The sequence below is a fragment of the Ictidomys tridecemlineatus genome, chromosome 11 (assembly GCF_052094955.1).
Source record: "Ictidomys tridecemlineatus isolate mIctTri1 chromosome 11, mIctTri1.hap1, whole genome shotgun sequence".
In the NCBI taxonomy this organism is placed as follows: Eukaryota; Metazoa; Chordata; class Mammalia; order Rodentia; family Sciuridae; genus Ictidomys; species Ictidomys tridecemlineatus.
In genome coordinates, this window is record NC_135487.1 from 70,960,969 (window position 1) to 70,980,783 (window position 19,815).

A 19,815-nucleotide genomic window follows, 5' to 3' on the forward strand; every position below is an offset into this window, starting at 1 on the left:
TAAATCATAAGTAGCAATCAAAATAATGATCAAATCAGATAATAAGTTTGATTATGAGCAGAATTCCACTTTCCTTAGGTATGTTATTACTCTCAGAACAGGGTGGAAACAAAAGGACTTGGCTGGAAATAGGCTTTCTCTTGATCACATGCCTAGTATGGTTCTCTGTGCCCAGTGGGTTCTCAATAAATATTCAGTGATGATTATAATGAGTCTTCAGGAAAATGCTACAATGTATAGGTATGCACTGATTTGAGATCAGGAAAAAATTAGTCAGTGTAATTGATTGTGTCAAAAGAGAAGGAATTCTATATCCAATATCAATCTCATAAATTGTGGACCCAGACAAACACAATTGCTCTATGGCTTTTCTTTTAACTTCATTTTTATTTTTTCCTGGCTACCCTACATATTAAATGGAGATTCACTGAACACACATGTCCCTTGATTAAATTACCCAGGGACAAAACACCGTTGTCAAATATTTCTGGAAGGTGTACCTTATTCCCTGAAGAGGTCTTTGATTTCTGACTGTTCTGTTCCAGAGAGTCTAGCCCTGTGGAGAACAATACACTGGAAGGTCTTGAGATTGCAGTTATTGTACCAGTTTTGTCCTCTTGGAAGTCAGAAATCAAAGTTGTAAGTGCCATGAGTATTCATGTTAAGGAAATAAATGCTGAATTAAAATAAATAATCAAGCATGAAAAAGCTCTCTCTGGTTATTTGCAGGTTGGGATGATACCTGGGAAACGTTAAGATTAGGCCAATGGAAAAGTGGGTTAGATATTTTGTTCATTATTCTAGCCTAAGAAGTTCACCTTTAGCCAATGTGAACTATAGATCCTCAATGGGGAAAGGGAAGAGTTGATGATGAGATTATCAAGGCAGGAAATGGGAGGTCAATCTTGACCCTTACCAGCCTCCTGCCACCTTCCTATGCAAAAAACATGTCACTTGTTGCCAATACATATCTTAACTTCCTCCGATACATTTGCCTCTATGGTGTTACTCACCTTCTTAAATACATAGATGCAATAAATTTATTTTGTATACAGTACTGCAGTGGGTACTTCAGATATGTCTGTTTATTTTTCTTATTTGATCCTCTCAAAACCCAATTTGATAAATATAACTGTATTCATTTAATATTGCTTCTGTAACAAATATGATGGCTTTAGTGGTTTAAAGCCAAAGAAATTTATTTCCTTTAAGTTATGGAAATCAGAAATCTGAAAGGAATCTTCAGGGTTAAAGTCAAGATTTAAAAAAAAAAAAAAAAAAGATAGTATTTGTAACCAGTGATATTGGAACCACTGGATATCTACATGCAAAGAAATGAATCTAGACACCAACCTTACACCCATCACAAAAATTAATTCAGAATGGGTCATGGGCCCAAAAATAAAAGGTGAAACTATAAAACTCTTAGAAGAAAATCCAGATGACAATGGGTATGATTTATTTAGATACAACACCAAAGACTTAATTCTTAAAAAAGTTGATAAAGTGCTTAAATTAAAAAGCATCTTTTCTATAAAAGACATTCTTGAGAGAATGAAAAGACAAGCTGGAGACTAGGAAAAATATTTGAAAAAGATATATCTAAAACAGACCATTATCAAAAAGATAGAAGTACTCCTAAACTTCAACAATAAGAAAATAACCCAATAGTTAATGAGCCAAAGACCTCAATAGATGCCTCACTGAAAAAGATAAACAGATGGCAAATGTGCATATGAAAAAATTCTTAACTTCATATGTCATTAAGAAATTGCAAAATAAAACAACTGCAGACCTATTAGAATCATCAAAATCCAAAACACTATCATTATCAAATGCTGGTGAGGGTGAGGAACACCAGAAACTCTTATTAATTGCTTAGTAGAAATGCAAAATGGTATAGTTACTTTTGGAAGACAGTTTGGCAGTTTCTTATAAAACTAAATATACTCTTTATCATATGATCCAGCAATCACATTCCAAATAACTTGAAAACTTATGTCTCCACAAAAACCTGCACGTGGATGTTTATAGCAGCTTTATTTATAATTGCCAAAATTTGGAAGAAACCAAGATGACCTTCAGTAGGTGAATGGATATAATAAACTTGGTACATCCAGGTCATAGAATATTATTCAGTGCTAAAAAAAACCCCACATTATCAAGCCATGAAAATACACAGAGGGAACTGAAATCACATTGCTAAGTAAAAGAAACCCTTCTGAAAAGGTTTCATACTGTAGAATTCCGACTCTGACTTTCGGTAAAAAGGCAAACTATGGAGATAGTAAAAAAAAAAAAAAACCCAAAAAACAAAAAACAAAACTACTAAGGGTTAGGGGAGATAAACAGGTGAAGCGTAGGGGTTTTTTAAGTCAATGAGTCGCTCTGTATGATACTATATAACAGAGGATACTTGCCATTGTACATTTATCAATACTCACAAGACATAAAACACCAACAGTGAGCCCAATGTAAACTACAGACTTCGAGTGATGCCAACCGTGTCTTTGCAGGCTTATCACTTGTAACAGAAAAGGGGGGCCACTCAAATGAGACCTTATAGAAGCAAGATTATGAGTTTCAGTCTAATCAAGAGATTGGACATAGATTGGTGATTTAGATGAAAAAGTCAGAGGTTTATGCCTTAATGCTAGACAAAATGGTGGTGCCATGGGTCAAAATAGAGGAGGCTGAAGTTAATACTTTTTTTTTAGACTAGGTAACAACAATTTGGAACTTCAGGAATGAACAAGATCACTAAGTCACTGCAATTCATAGGCTGGAACTAGAGAGGGGATGCCCAGAGTTAAAGATGAAGATTTGGTCGTTCTTTATATGGATAAATAGCAATTCTTTACAGCAACTCACTTTCATTGAACACATTTCATTTTACATGCATTATCTCATTTAATTCTTCTGTCAACTCTATAAGTAGATATTATTTTCCTACTTTATGAGTGAGGAAACTTAGACAGGTCAAAGAACATGCCCAAGTTCAGATAAGCGCACAGGTGACAGAGTATGGGACCATGGCTATGTGATCTCAGAGCCCATACTCTTGAGCGCTTTGTTATAATGACATAATTCAATATGATCACCTTAGGCAGTGCTCCCCAGATGTCACTTCCAGATTATACCTGATGGCAGAGGAGAATCCCAGGCTGTCCTTCCTGTCCATAAAGAGGGATATGATGGATACCTTTCAAATAATATACTGACAATTAAAAAAAAAGGAAAAAGAAGCAGCTTCCTACCTCAAAAACCCATCCTAATGTTCTATTAATATAATGTTTTCTTTTTCCGAAGTGTCAAGGAAAATTTGTTCTCTAAGGAGCTGTTTCCTCTGTAACTTTAGCCTTTTCTTTCAGCAGACTATGGTGTACCCTGGGGTTGGGAGAGGGATGACCCAGGCTGAAACACACCAGCCACAGTGGAACACAGAGGACGAGGAGCAGAAGCCTAGATATACTGACAGAGATGCCAACATTCAGGAGGTGAACAAAGAAGTCAGACTTACAAGAGGAGTGGAAGAGCTATTAAAGGAATGGTATAAACTGGCAGAGTATAGCATGGAGAGAACATGAGTGGGAGTTTCTACTCTTCTCAATACTTCAAGGAAGTGTCTAGAAGTTGAGAATTTACTAGAGGGGAGGGGGACAAACAAAAACGCTTTGTTTTCACCAGTAAGTGACTTTCAAAAGTGAAGTTTAAATAAGCGTCAGATTACAAATGTATACAAAACAGTAGATATCCAGAACTTTGCGGGGCAATCAGTGAATAGTATTAAGTGGTGAAGTTTGTTAATAGAAAAAAAAAAAGGTGCTAGTTCAAGCAAATCCAGACACTACAGCTGGTGAGGTATTTCTATCACAACACAAACTGATTCTGCATTAAGTGAAGGAAAACTAAGAGTTAGTACTAGAATGAGCTGCAGAATCAGGCTTCAGAAAGTACAAGAACCAGACCAGTTCTAAAAGGAACTTGTTAATTGGAACAAGTTCCTTCAGGCCAATGCTGTCGGTGACTTTCCTCCATTTCTCTTCAATCCCGGGATTGCTATATGTGTTACTGGCCCAGTTCTGGTCCTGGGCTTACTGATGACCAAGGAGAAACAACATCCTTGAATCAGAGCTTGCTACTAAGAAAAAAGTTAGTTCTTAAAAGATAGTCTAGAGAATGGATTACAAGAGAAAAAACAAAAATAACCCCAACAGACAGACTAATCAAAACCGAAACCAAAACCAAACTAACAACAATGTTCATGGTCCAGGAGTAGAAAAAAAATTCAGGTAATTCTTGCTTTGTACTGTGCAACATTAGCTGAAGCACACATGTTGTGGCGGTGATCGGGCACTTGGCACTGTTTTGTGGTAACTGGCATTTGACCTTAGACATCATGGAATACCCCCAAGTGAGAAACCAGAGCCAGCATGCACCAGCTTCGGTGAACATGGTTCCTTGCAAAGCAAGCACTCACTGCCTGCATAAATGACCATGAACATTTATAAAACATGAGACTTCAAAGGCAGATTTGGAGAATCAAAACATAGTAAAAAGGAACCTTAGAGATGATCAAATCTAGCCCTTGCCTATCATAGTGAAAGAAGTGGAGCCCAAGGGAGGCCCATTAACTTGTCTAAGGCTTCCTTTTTTGGATGAAAAATTATAATAGCTAAAGAAGTTAAGAAAGCAAGAAAAGAAAAGAAGAAGAAAGATGAAGAATGAAGAAAGAAGGAAACGTTTTCCCTAACTGCTACAACTTAACAGGGAAAGCAATCTGAGGGAATGAGCTAGGTTCTGAAGGACTAATGAAATGTGTTTCCTCAGGTGTAAATTGAAGAGGGCTGGTCTAAATCTCTAAGAGCCTTTTGAGCTGTGACATGCTATGATTCAGAGCAATATGCACTAAAATTAGCAAGTCATATTCGGAGAATAGTAAACAGGGTGGCTTGATTGGAGCAAGGAAGCATGTTGAGGAGTAATGACAGCTCTGGGAGGGTCAACTGATGGATGTCTGATGAGAGTTCGGGGTTAATACTCCTCTGAGAGGGTTAAGGAAAGCTGCCACCGCCCAAATGCTGCAGTATGCCCACAATCATGAAAAATGAGCCAATGCACTTGTTAAAACAATAGCACCCAATACACTTCCTATGGAATGTGATTGAAATATTATTGGGAAAAGTTTTCCTACAGGGCTGTAATAGCTGAGATTCCCTATTGTCTTATTAGATGAAGCAGCTATAATTTTTAATTCTGATTCTCATAGAATACATGTGACTTCCAGCAGATGTGTGTAGTCCCTAAGGCCAGTGTCTAGTGATATACAGAATGAACATACAGGCTGAAGATTGAATATAACTCATTTTAGTAACCATATGACAAACCCGCTCATAGATGCTAAACAGGGTTTGCTGAGTGTTTTATTCCCTAGCAGAGGCATTTACTTTTCATATGTATAGAAGTTAGATTATATTAAAAATCAGAAAATTACCCTAATTGTTTTGGCTCTCTTATGTATTATGTTTTCACAAACCCATATGCTTTTTGATCAGATTATGGGATTAATGGATAAGGAAATGCATTCAGTTCTTTCACTGAAGTCCAGTTGTACTATGATGTTTTAATACTAAAACACCAACATCTTGTGCTTGCTTCCCTGCCTGCCCTCTTCCTTTTTTTCACGAGTTTCAGCATCCTTTTCTAATTCTTCTGTATCTATGTCTGTTTCTCAGTTCCCACCACTCACTTTCTGTACCGCATTAGTTCTGTTTGAATTAATTAGGATATTTTATCTTCCCTTCACCTTCTCTTCATCTCGGTGCACTTAGATCCAGTTTGCACTGCATTTTTATAAATGGAATGGGAATATCAACTCTGTGCATAATTGCCACGTGGGCTCATTCCAAATCCAGGTGACTCTGGAATCTGTGAATGAGAACTGGGACAGACCTGGAGTGGGAGCAGGTTAGAGTGTCTTTCTGATCTCAGTTGTCCTTGTGTCTCTGATAGTCCTGCAATGTGGACTGTGGAACACCTGCCCTCTTACCAGTGGACCTCCTGCTGTCACCATTTTCCTCAAACACTTCATCTATTTCCTCGCTTCAGCTGAAACCAAACGCTATCCACCTGGTACCCATTAGAGTCCTCCGTTGTTCTACTCTTTGCACACCGGTACTTCACTGACTTACCCAGCTATTTCTTTCTTCCTCCTCCTTCTTTTGCACATTTGCATCATAAGCTTATGCCAGAATTTCTCCCTTATTATGTTTTTATCTAGATATTCTTTCCCTTTTCTGGATGACATAAGCACATCTCTTCCTCCCCGACAATTATCATTCTCAAAGATTTAGACAACGAAATGGAAAATATCTTGACCTCAAATTTCTTCTGCTCGGCAACTCCAATGATCTCCAAACACAGCCATATTTCAGATTGCATTCTTACTGAATTGCCCATCTCATGCCTCCAATTCTAAACTTCCTTTCTCTAATTTTCACTTCCTTCCCTCCCACTTTCCAATGTCTCCTTTCAAATGTAAATCAGATCTTATCATCCTTCTCCTCCTCCTTAAAACCCTCCATTGACTTTTCATTGCACTTGAAATGAAATGCAAATTTCTTACCAGACTTGCTCTGGGAATGGATCTGACTTCACTTCCCTCTCTGATATTAGCATACACCATTTTTTCTTCCTCCCTCACTGTTTCTACAACAGCGCAGCATTCTTTTTCTTCCTAGAACAAGACTATCCCAGACATGTGGATGACTTAAGCTTCACATTGGTTCCTCCTCAAAGAGGATTTCTCTGATCTCCTGTCCAAAAGAGACTCCCTCTCTGATTTTACTTCTTTTTCTTTGTTCACACCACTCTTGGAAATAGTCTTTGTGTTTATTTCTTTATTTGTTCCTCTTCTTAGGTGGGTCTCTTGTCTATGGGATTGTTTTCTGTCCGGAGGAGATATTATAAACATCAAGATAAGGGCTGGGCATGTAGCTCAGTTGGTAGAGTGTTTGCCTTGCATGCACAAGGCCCTGGGTTTAATCCCCAGCAACACACGCACGCACGTGCGCGCACGCACGCACGTACCCACACAAAATCAAGACAAAATCTTTGCCTTCCACTCAGACGAGTAAGAAGGCAAATATAACACCATGCAATCATCTTGAAGCAGTAGTATAGTCATTAAGGTATAGGCTGTGCAGCAAGGCTTATCTATCTGATAGAATACTTAACACCTGGAATGCAGTGAACACTCAAAAAGGAAAAGAGTTATTATTTATCAAGCTTGTTTTTTTTTTTTTTTTCCACATCCTAGCCACCATCATGACTCCAGTCCCACCTGTCGGCATCCCTTTCCTGGAGCATTGAAACAGCCTTGGCTTTAGTTTTATAGCTCTCTAATTCACTCTATATTGCCCATACATTGGTCCATTTCCTGAATCACTTCAGTGGCTTCGCATACCTTGAGATAAAGTCCAACTCATAAGTGTGCTGGCTAGGCCCCTCGTGATCTGATCTCTCTGCCTTCTCCCTAGCCTCTTTGACACTCCATTGCATTTCTCACTTGATGATTCAGAAATGCCAAACTTCTCATAGTCTCCTTACCATAACCTATTTCTTTTCTTTATGCCCAAAACTCCTGTGTCAATGCAAGAATATACAGAGGTAAAATGATTCCATTTTGAGAGCTATAACCTCATCAGTCCATCCTTGAAGGGACTCACTGGGTGGTAACTGTAAGCAGGTGGGGCATGACTGGAGGAACTGAGCCACCAGTTGTGTGTCCTGAAAAAATGCATCTTCTCTCCCCCAACCTCTCTTGCCATTACAGGCAAAGCAGCTCTTGTCTAGCACACCTGTCCACTGTGATATTCAGACTCACCTTAGGCCCAGATCAATGGAGTCAGCTGACCATGGAATGAGCCTCTGAAACTGTGAGCCAAAATGAAATTTTCCTTCTATAAATTGTTCATCAGTTATTTCGTTCACAGTGACAAAAAAATGGACTAACATAATCATGGAATATCCCTACTCTATATTATACTTGGTTTAAAATTCCCTTATAGTACCCAGCTCTGAGTTTTATCCTCACAATGTAATTCCCAAAGGTAAGGTTGAGATCTCTATGAAATACTGTGTATACCATCATCATTGCATTGAACACACCACCTTATCATCTGTGTCTGACTACCTGTGTTTCTCATGGGTAGACTTCTTACCATTTTTATATCCTTAGTGACAAGCCTGGCACATTGAAATTTTTTTGTATTAGTCAATTATTGACATCCTAATACATATCCATATATAATGTTTTACTAGCTACCTGGGTGGCCCTTAGCTCAGACAAGTTGAAACATACCATTAACCATCACGACCAGTATCATAAATGTCCACCCACTCCCCAAATGCCCAACACTCTCTAAATGAAGACAACAAAATCCAAACAATCAGACAATGTTCAGCATCCTATTTAAAATTATTAGCCAATCTGACAAGCAGGAACATGTGATTAGGAGAAAATTTAGTCAACAGGCTAGGAGATGACAGAACTAGCAGATAAGGATATGAAAATGACTATTATACTATATAACCTACTTGAAGGAAAAAAAGAACACAATGAAAACAGGAATGAAAAACATGACATGAGCAATTAATATTTGTAAATGAAAAACATATAAGTCTGAAATGAAAGTTTTCTAGAGTCAGAATATACCTTGTCTTTTTATAAGCACATTGTATTTTGAGTATTTGTTATAATAGTAGAAATCTAACACAGATTCCAAGAAGTTCACTACAAACCCAAAGCAGAATGAACACATAGCCATAGCCACAGATGCACATGTACACACACACAGAGGAAGATGGAGTCAGATTGTGGGAAGCCTGTGAGCCTGACCCTTTCCTGGGTTGGGCACTGGAAGTAAGTTCTATATCCTGGGAACCCCTCACCCTGCCCTCAAAAGTGGGCAAAGAAGAATGGTTAGTCATAGTAGATGGAAGAGTGATGATGATAAGTTCTAGTGTATTTGTAAGCTCTAGATTAAACACTCAAAAACAAAACAAAGAAGTAGAGCTAATAAGAGGTAAAATGGAATGTTAAAAATACTCAATCCATGAGAAGGCAGGAAAGCAGCAATGGAAGAACAGATAACAAGAATTTTTACAATGGCAAGTTGAGCCAGGTGCAGCAGCACAGGCTTGTAATGCCAGCTATTCAGAAGGCCCAGGCAGGAGGATCACAAGTTTAATGCCAGTCCAGGCATCTTAGCAAGACCAGTTTCCAAATAAAAAGAGGAATCTCAGTGGTAGAATGTCCCTTGGTTCAAACCCCAGTTCACGGAAAAAACAAAACAAAACAACAACAACAAAAAAACCAAAGAGTTACCAGCCAAGTCATTAAAAATTAAATACAAACATCCAGTAACACAGGGAACAATGGAAATCCCAACAACAATGATAACAAAAACAGCAAGTTGGCAATTCGAATTTGACAATATCAATAATTGTATTAAATGTAAATGGTCTGAACACTCCAACTGAAAGACATGAAGTATAAGAATAGATAATGAAAGAACTAATTTCATGTTGTTAACAAAAACACAATCATTAATATAAAACACAAATAGCAAATAGTTTAAAAACAAAAAAGGGAACACTTATGTGATGTATATTCTGAGCATAAAATAAAATAAAAATACTATAGTGGCTATAATTACTGTCAGATGAAACAGATTTCAGAACAGGATGTATTACCTAAAATTCCATGATGCTAAAGGAAGCCATTCATCAAAGACACGGATAGTTGTGCATATGTAAGCCCTTGATAACAATGCTTCAGAATACACAAAGCAAAGATAAATAAGCTAAAAAGGACAGATATTGATAGAATGAGTGGTCAGAAAGTCAGTAAAAATGTAGAAGATTTGAACAATACTAAATAGCTTGACATAATTGACATTTAGAATATACCAATCAATGTTGGAAGAATACATGCTATTTGAAGTTCATGCAGAGACCACATAGATTATGTTCTATTTTAAAAAAATGTTTCAATAGATTTTAAATAAAATTGAAATTATTCAGTGCATGTTATCCATGAAGGAGCTAAATTTGAAACTAATAACAAAGAGATACATGGAAAAAATCCTCAAATATTAGGAAAAGAGCAACATGTTTCTAGACACTCATGGAAGAAAACCACAAGGAAAATTAGAAAATATTTTCAAATGAAAGAAATTTAAAACCATCGTATATCAAAATCATGGGCTGCAACTGAAGCTTGGGGAAAATTCTGGAGCTTTAATACTTGTATTGGAAAAGTTTAAAATTTGAACATCAATAATCTAATCTCCTATATTAAGAAACTTTTAAGAAGAACAAAGTAAACCTAAAATCAGCAAAAGAAAGTAATAAAAAATACAGAAGAAGGTGATAAAATAGAAAAAGAATAGAGAACCAATGAAATAAAATATTGTTGCTTTGAAAAAAAATCAATAAAACTGATAAACATAGTTAAACTGATCAAGATATAAAGAAGAGACAAACTACAAATACCCAGAGAGAAGTAGGGAACATTACTAAGGATTCTATAGATATTAAAGCAACAATCAGAGAATATTATTAAAAATTTTGTGCCAACAAATATGACACCTTAGATTAAATGGACAAATTCTTTGAAACACACAAATTACTAAAATTGACTAAATTCATCTCATTGCAACTGACATTCATGACAGTCACACCCATGAAATCATTTGGATACTATCAGTAATGACTGAATGAAATGAACTTTTGAGTATTGATATCTGTTTGGAATAATCTTCTATTTTGTTTTGGGTGAGGGGAGAGTCAAAGTATGCATTCTGTGGTTTATTTCTACCTCTATCATGATTCTTCATCATTATTTTCCATGACTTACTTTTCTCTTATCTATGCCTAAAGTGTAGCTCCTCTCTAAGATTCTGTCTTGGAATTTCTACTCCCATTCAAAATCCTATCTGGATAATCTTGTTTATTCCTAAGACTTTATTACTTCATAAATCCCCAATTTATGACTCAGTCAACTAGAACATCTAAGCACACAACGGGCACCACAAATTCAACATGTCCCAAAGGGAACTGACTCTCTCTCTGGAATTTTCATCTTTGTATCCTCTTCCTCAGTAAATAAATGAATCACTTCCACAATTCTCTAAGTTTTCCAAGCCAGTGAATTGAAAGTTATTCTCCACTTCTTATCTTTCTCATCTTCATCACCAAGTTGTATGGACTCCAACTACTTTTTATTATTACTACCTCAGTTTAGGCCACCATTTCTTGCTTAGATTACCAAAACAGCCTCCTGACTATCCTCTCTTGCACCATTCCCCACCCCTGACCTGTGATCTTCATATACAGAAATCCTATCATTTTCTTAAGATTCTTTATTACTCTCTTTACCAATACGATGAAAACCAAACTCCAATGGAATGTGCAATATCTCTTCTGACTTGATCCTCTCTTTTTTCTGTCATTCTTATCACCTATTTCTCAACCTTTATATTTCACTTCTTTTCATACTGAACTCACTACTTGGAATTGCATTCTTTTTGGTCCCTGCCCAGGGCCCTCAGGTCCTATGCCTAGATGCTATCTCAGCAGAGGAATGCTTCCCCCATTCCATTTTTCCACCTGAATACTTGTTCTTCAGAACTAGGCTCTCCAAGCATTGTGCCTGCCAAAACCTCATTGGATCTCAGCAATCTGAGCAGTCATCTCTCTTAACTATTCCTGTACTACTTTCTTCGTACAACGTGCATACTCACTGCACTTTGGAAAAATAGTAAAAATAAATAATGACCTTTGGAGAAGCAAAGCCACAACTGGATGACATAGGACCCAGAGAGAGAAAAGTGAAGGAAAATATTAACACAACACATTGAGATTGGTTCAGTGAAGACTGTCGAGGAAGACACTGGCAACAAAAGTAATTAAAAGGATTTTAACATCAAAGAGAGAAGGGGTGAGGAGAGAAAGGAAGAAGAAAGGAGTAAGAAAGAAAAGAAGAAAAAGATAAACCTCTTTATAGGAGATTCACTGATGAGTGGTGTGATCTCGTTGGAAGAAGAATTGTAAGTTCTAATATTTGATGCACCTTATGCTAAAACTATCTAGCACTTGAAACATAAACAGGGTGAGGAACAAAAATATTCTCTGGACCCAGGGTTTTGGGGATTTTTTTTAGCTTTTCCCCTTTAATTTTTGGATGGCTGTAATTTCTGTGATGTCCCTTGAGAAATCCCAACTCTGATGGGTCAAAGTAATTGGAACCAAATGCAGACAATTTGTTGCCAACACCTCAGTCCTTGTCCCTGATGCCAATCCCAAAACAAGCACATGGTTTTGAGAAAAAGGAAAAAGAAGGTTTATTGCTTTGCTATCAAAGGAGAAACACAAGGGGACTCCTGTCCCAAAGGCTATGATTCTGCCCATTAGCAGGTGATTCTTTAAAATGAGATTAGGCAGAAAAGATCAGGAAGCAGAAGATCAGGGAGAAGAACATTAGGGAGAAGAAGACCAGGAAGGAGGAGATCTGGAAAGACAAAGTTAGGGAAAAGATCAGGGAGGAGAAGGTCAGTGAGAAGAAGGTTGGGAAAAAGAAAAAAGCCTGAACTGTCAAAGCGACAAGGGATGTAGTCAGAGCATTAAGTGAACCCCTGTTACAGGTTCACCACACATCTTCTCACTGCCAGGTCTAGAACTCTGATTTTTCATTGTATCTAGAAAGGTTCAGGTCCCAGTCTGTAAACACAGGCAAGAAGCATCTTTAAGCAGGGAGATGATGTTGGGAGGACCCAGGACTTGCCATTCCCCAGATATGGTACAGAGCACTTAATGGGATTCCGGGGAAGCCCGTACTAAATTGAGCATTTGAGAGCCACAGGGTGTAATTACTTCTATAAAATGCTTGAGTCACTGACCACTGAGAAACTTTTTTACTCAAAGGGTCAAATAAAAATAAAGAATACCTCTGGGTTCAATCCCCTATACCCCCCCAACCAACCTCCTCCAAAAGGTCCAAATAATTTACTTTCTTTTTTTTGCTTTACATAGGCAGCTGCTAGGAAGTATTTTGATGCTAAGAACTGAGAATTATGGCATGTGCCAAAAGGATTTGAAAATTGGGATCTAACTTGTGATCTAATTAAACAATAAGACCTGACAAAACAGTCACTAGGGTTCTGTTAATGACTTCCTGGGGCAGTTCAACTTCCAGGGTCAAAGCAGAGCAAGGGCAAGGTCATCTGCCTTTGGCATTATTATTAAAAATAATGCCTCTACTGTTCCTCCCCCACCACTTCTCTCTTTCTCTGTCTCTGTTTGCTAGAAAAAAAAAAAAAATCATACACTGAAACAGTGACCAGAAAGTCTGATTTGAAAGTCCCAAAACAGCAAGACAAAAAAAAAAAAAAAAAAAAAAAAACTTAACAATTATCTAAAAATATGCAAGAAAGAAATAGCACACCACAACCCACAGCTCTACCAAATAGAGGCAGAAAGTGAGGCAAAGGAGTTGGACAGCTTGAGAACATACATCGCCACAATGAGTGACATGAAGGAAAAGGCACAGGCAGCAAATAGATAGTCAAACTCCAACTCCCACACGTGGAAACATCTGCTCACTTTGTGGCCACACCTGTGGGCCCAGCTCAGCTCTGGTTATCAGCATCTCTTACTTTCGGGTGTGACTCTCAGGAGGTCTTGTTGGCTCTGTCCATTTTAGTACTGGTGATTTTTTTTTTTTTTTAAAGAGCCACTGCACTTGTTTAGGTGAAAAATTAGACTACTTCACTGAATAAAAACCTAGTTCTTTAAAAACAGCAGCAACAACAACACTTACTGCATGGCATCAAAGCTAGATTAAGAAAAGTCATAAAAATGTCTCTAATAGAGGCTTTTAGATTATTAAGACTGCTTTTGAGTTCTTATTTTCAAAACAATGTTTTAAAATTTTAGATTAATTTTATTTTTTTTTGGGGGGGGAACAAATGTAGTTTGTTTGTTTGTTTGTTTTTTCTTCACATTATTCCCCATGTTAAGTCCTTTGTGAATGATGTGGTAGCTGACTTCAGGATGAAAATTAGACCTTCTTGCATAGATAAAATAGACAAAATATAAGATGCCTATAAATATGTTCCTTGCATTTTTGGGGACAGTTTTGGTTATGCAATTCAGGAAACCTATTTTCAGATTCTTTTTTGTTTCAAATAATTTTCAACATTCTTTATTTAAAAAGAAAGGAAATACAGAAGTATCATACCGGTGATAAATTTGACTCAAATATAATTAACTGAAAAAAATTATATACATTTTTTTAAGAAAATAAAGACTTTGATTGTAAAGGGACTCTGTTTGCCAGGCCTCCTCATGCTAAAGACAGAACCTACAAATCTCCCAAGGGAACTTTTCCGAGGAGAAGCTGGGGCCAGCCCCAGACAGGATTTTTTAGCTTTCTCTCTTGGGCCTGAGGTGGAGACTAGCATTTCAAGGGATTCTCCTGCGTAGTTATTGCTGGTGATAATCTTCAGAAATGCCGGTCTGCCTATTTTGTGTACAGCTTTTCTAATTTCCAAAATTATGATTACATCTGCGACTATGACCAGGGGAGTTTAATTTAAGCAGGTAAAACTGATTCACTCATTTAATCTTCCTCATAAAGATTTATTCACCTTCTTGTCCTCTAAAACACTGAGCCTTCTTTTTAAGTTTTTAATGCAGCAAACATTATCCTACCTGCCCATTTCCTTTGGGATTTCTGCATGGTTTACTCTAATTACTCGCAATGCCAGACCTTGTGTGCTATGAACAACTTCAAAGAAAAAAACTAGAAAAGGAACTGTGTGGTGTTTCCCACCCCCCCCTTCCCTTCCATTTTTTCTTTCTTTTTCTCTCTCTCTCTCTTTTTTTTTTTTTTTTAAAGACATGCCATCAAGGAGACAAGATAGCATTTTGCTCTCATAATGTGATGGACAAATCATATGGATGATCTATTAGGATGATGGATGGTATAAATTTTAATATGAAACATCAACTGTAGTGAATTTCTCCTAGAATGTCTTTGAAAATGAACAGTCTCTGTTTGGTCTGAATTTAATAGTCAGGTCTCTAAATTTAAAACTTCTTGGATATAAAAAATTTGATTGATTTTAATTATGTTCTTTGCAAGAACCATTAAAACCTTTGTTCAAAGTCATTGTTTTGTGAGGAACTACCTGACAATGGAACCCATTTCTTGCCTAGAGGCTAAATAGTATCTTACCCTGGATGTCTATTTACACTATTGTCCTGACTAAATGTTATTTCCCTACTTTCTGTTTTTATTTCCATAAAGCTGAATTAACCCAATGAAATTGTTTTTGTCTGGCTCTGTTTTGTTTTGCTACAGACTCTTTATTTTCTTAAAATGTTTTGTTCAAAAGACATTTCTTATGTGTTTACTAAGTGTGAGGATTCACATCCCTTGGCCTTGAAAAGCATGATCCTGTCTTCACAAAATTCCCTGTCTTCTGCGAGTCAGAGACAAATAAAACAATTGGAGTTATAAGATACGATGAATGCTTTGCTAGTTATGTGTATAAAGTGCTTTGGGAGCAAAAATGATGGAGTAACTAACTCATAAGTGTCATTTTATAATTCTAATCAAAATAGGATTTTCATAGAATTATCAAGCTTGAAAGTATGTCACTGGTTAAAATTAGAACTAGTTTGAAAATCTGACTGTTACTTCCTAGTCATATGACATTTAAAAAATTACTTAACCACCTTGAACTTTGATTGCCTTTTCTATAAAAATACTGATGTTAATCCATACAGTTGTAGAATAGTGAGAATCAGATCCAGTAACTAATTCTATAACTACCACCACTATTATCGATGGGCTTTCATTCTTGAGCTGCGACCAATACCTTATATATGTTATTCAATAAACCTTCATAACGGTCTTCTCAGGTCCGTATGCCATGTGTTCCCATTGCACAGGAGAAGAAATTAAAGTGTCCAAGGTCACAGCCAGTTCTTTGAACCCAGAAAGACTTTAGATCTCACCTATAGTCACAATACTGAATTAATTCAACAGAGCTACCATTCTCCCTTTTAAAATATTATTGTTGTAACTATTACTATTGATGAAAATCAGATATCACCTACTTAGAGCCCTTCTTTTATAAAGAAAGATCAGAGTATTGAGTGTTTAAGACTTGGTGAAGCATAGCAAGTGGGGGCAAAAAAAAAGAGATTAAGTGTCTTAGAATATTTGTCTGCTATACCAAAAAACCAGAGACTGGGAATTTTCTAAAGAATAGGGATTCCTCATGATTCTGGAAAATGAAATTTAAGGTCAAGGTGCTGGCAGGTTTGATTGTCTGGTGAGGGTTTCTTTCTTCTTCCAAGATGGCATCTTATTGCTGCATCCTCCTAAAGGGCAGAATGCTGTGTTGTCACATGGCAGAAAGCAGAAGAGCAAGCCAGCCAAACACAGCCTGAAACCTTTTTGACAATGAGTCCTCATGGCTTAATCATCTCTTCAAGGACCTCCTCCTCCTCCTCCTCCTCCTCCTCCTCCTCCTCCTCCTCCTTCTTTTTAAGTCATTGATGGATCTTATTTTGCTTATTTATATGCAGGGCTGAGAATCAAACACAGTGCCTCACACGTTCCAGGCAAGTGTACTACCACTGAGCCCAGCCCCAGCCAAAGGACCCACTTCTTGACACTATCACATTGGCTGTTGAGTTTCAACACCTAAATTTGGGAGGTGACACACTTAAACCATAACAACTAAGACTTCTGAGTAAATTCAGTATATCATTTGTTCATTTGTTTTTGTATTGAATATTGGTTTTTAAATTATAAAATCATGTTTTGGCCAGAAAAATCAAGGCTGCTTCACATCAATCTTCAGAAACAAATTAATCTGGAATAAACTTCAGGTTTCCCTCTTTCTGGAGGTTGCATCTATGAACATGCAATATCACAGGCACATTTCATGACTCTGAGATTATTTAAATGTATAGAAAGAAGGATCCTGCTCAGGGCTTAGGGAACCAGGATCCTATTTCCCCTCTCTGTATGCTACAGAATCATAACGTTTCAGAAACTAAGGGACCTGGAACCTCAAATTCATCTAACTCCACATGTCACAGGAGCATAAGGCACGCCTGCATGTGAGAGGACAGAGGCAACACCAAACACCGATTGGCGTGCACAATGCTCTCGAAACAAGAACATGAAAGCTAAATCACTACATTTCCTGAATCACCGATAAAACCTTTTTTTTTTAGGCTTTTTGATTGGACTTATCTAGCAATTCAATGTTCTTTCTATCTCACCCAATGTTTACAGAAAAGAAGCTAAAAAATAGATGTAAACTTCATTGTCATTTAGTAAAGGAGGTAAGCATCTGAAAACTAATTCAGATTAAAATAAATCTTTCATCATTATGAGGGAATAATATATAGGAATAGTACGTGTTTAAGGGCTGGGTTGTGGCTCAGTGGTAGAGTGCTTACTTAGTATGTGTGAGGAGGCATAAATAAATAAATAAAATTATTACTTAAAAAAAGGATTAATATGTGTTTAAGGTGTCAAATAACCACCGTATCAAGCTAACTAACCTTTCTAGACCTCACATGAATATCACTTCATCCCTTCTTTCCTTTTCTCTCCCTTCCCTCCTCTCCCCTCCCCTCTTCTCTCCTTTCCTTCCCTCCCTCCCTCTCACCCAACCTCCCTCCCTACCTTCCTTCCCATCTTTCTCTCTCCCTTTCTTTTCTTCTTTCTTTGTCTCTCTCTCTCTCTTTCTTCCTGGTGAGATCTCTTAATCTGTACCTCTTAGAATATCTGAAGTGTGCAATATAGTGTAGTTAACTAGTTATCATGTTGCACATTGGTCTTCAGAACCCATTTATTTTTCATAGCTTAAACTTTTTACCCTTTGAACAACACGTCCTTGTTCCTTACTACCACGGTCACAGTTGACAACTACCATTATAGTCTGCTTTTACGAGTTTGCCTATTTTGGATCCTATATACGAGTGAGTCATGCAGTATTTTTCTTTCTATGTCTGGCTTATTGCACTTGGCAAAATGTACTTCAGGTTCACTCATGTCATGGATGCATGACTTCCTTCTTTTTTTAAAGGCTGAATAATATTCCATTGCATGTCGATATTTGCTACAATTTCACTACACATTCATCTTTTGACAGATATCTAAGTCGTCTGCATGTCTTTGATATTGTGAACAATGTTGGGGTGAACATGGGGAGGGAGAGGATGTCTCTGAGATCTCGATTTCATTTCCTTTGTGTATATACCCAGAAATGTTATGGGTTATATGGTAGTTCTATTTTTAATTTTTTTGAGACATTTCCATGATATTTTACATAGGGGGTTTGTCAACTTATCTTTCCACTGAGATTATACCATAATTCTCTTTTCTCTACATCCTTGTCAACACTTATTATCTTTTGTCCTTTTAATGATAGCAATTCTATCAGGAGTGGGATGATAGCTCACTTCAGTTCTAAGTCCTCTTTTACTAACCAATAAGATTTCTCCAAAAGTAACATTACATCCACTGTAGAGAAAAATCAGATCACAATACCCTATGTTTTCATTTATCTATCTATATTTCCTTAGAATTATGATCAGGCCCCCACAATGTAAGTCCTGCTGTGCTGGTGCCTTTCCACTGCGGTGGCAAATACTTGAGATAAACAACAGAAGGAGAGGTTTAACTTGGTCGTGCTTTTAGAGATTTCAGTCAATGATCCCTTGTTTGGCTCCATCACTTCAGACCTGTAGCAAGACTGGTGGGGAACACAAAAGCTGCTCACCTTTCTCAGCCAAGGAAGCAAACAGAGAGAGAAAGAGGCCTTGTTCTGCATACCTCTTTCTAGGATTGTGTCACTGACCTAACTTCTTTCTACTCACTGGGCCCCACCTCTACTTTTTAAGGGTTTTTGTTTGTCTGTTTGTTTGTTTTTATTTAAAAGGATTTAATTTTGTGAAATCACATTAAAACTGGAAAAACAAAATTAGAAACTCTTACAGTTTCCAATAGCATGGCAGGCTGGCAATCAAGCCTTTGACGTATGAGCTCTTGAGGGACACTAGATCCAAACAACAGGAACCCACACAGTGTACCGGTGAAGTCTAATTAAATTTTCACAAACAACTCTGCAATCTTATTTCATTTTTCATAGAAATAATCTGAATCTCCAAAAGATGAAATAATTAGTCCAGGGTCTCACATCTTATTTAAGGCACAAGTTGGATCACAACTCAGGTATTTCTGACTCCAAAGATGGCACCCTTTCCATAAAGTTAGATAGCTTCTGGAAGAGACACTGATCTATGATTCTACCTGAAAGAGAAGCAACAGGACAATTAAGGAAGAGAACAAAGTATGGCTGGTTCAGGAATAAAATCCAGATTTCTAAATCGTCTTAGTGACTGGAAAATAGCCTCCATCACTTGGTTTGGAAAGAACAAGCAGTTACAAAGAAGGGAAGAGGCCAAAAGGGCCCACCAAGAGCAATAACAGGTCTTTCAAATCCACGTTTGGAAGAGTCCTGTGGCTGGGTTATGGTGCCTGAATGTCAGTCAGCTTTACATCACTGTGACCAAAATATCCAACCAAAGCAATGTTGAGGAAATGAGTATTTTGGCTCACAGTTTCAGTGCTTTTAGCCCATGGTCAGATGACTCCATTGCTCTGGGCCTGAGAGGAGATGGAACATCATGGTAGAAGGGCAAGGTAGAGGAAAGCTACTT